The following is a 736-nucleotide window of genomic DNA, read 5'->3' as shown; positions in this document are numbered from 1 at the left end:
AGTGACTTCTGTGACTACTTTAGCTAACACTGTTCACACCCATAGTCTCTTTATTACATTCATCTAATTTTATTTTCTTCATAACCCCTATCAGTATCTGCAATATTGTATCCATGGTTATTTTTTCTCTCTAGAATAAAAGCTTCTTGAAAATAAGATCTTTGTCTCAACTTCCATTCTGTCCTAGGACCTAGAACAATACCTGCAGAAAACGTGCTCACTAACTACTTGCATCCTGTTTAACTAAAGATTCATCCCAGTTGTACCCACATGCTTTTCTAGAATGCCTACAGGAAGTACGATGGCAGAGAAGCAGAGTCTTCAGAGAAATGCAAAAGGTAGAATGGCTTTGGAAGGAAATGATACACTGCCTCCTCTTCTGTGATTAAAATGATGACACTTCCTTTCTTTATATTTTCTTCTCCACTATGCCCCATAACAGTTGCAAGCAAAGCTGTAAGGAAGGAAGGAACTTGGGCTTGAGAAGGAAAGATATTACATTTTCCTGAAGACTGCATATCCTGTGGAGCCTAGTGTGTCACTGTAGTATAAGCACTTGGTTGGTGATTCAGATCCACCAGTCACTCCTTGGAAATCCTGTCCAGGGTCGCTATGAGTTGGAACAGACTCAGCAGTACTGAACAACAACAGGACATTCTAAAAGGGCTTATGTTGTTGAGTGAGTCATGTTGGTAGAGTTGTATATTCTATTAGGTGCTCTGGTTTTACTATTGTT

This window comes from Chrysochloris asiatica, unplaced genomic scaffold (genome assembly GCF_000296735.1).
Source record: "Chrysochloris asiatica unplaced genomic scaffold, ChrAsi1.0 scaffold00011, whole genome shotgun sequence".
NCBI lineage: Eukaryota > Metazoa > Chordata > Mammalia > Afrosoricida > Chrysochloridae > Chrysochloris > Chrysochloris asiatica.
This window is presented reverse-complemented; position numbering follows the sequence as displayed.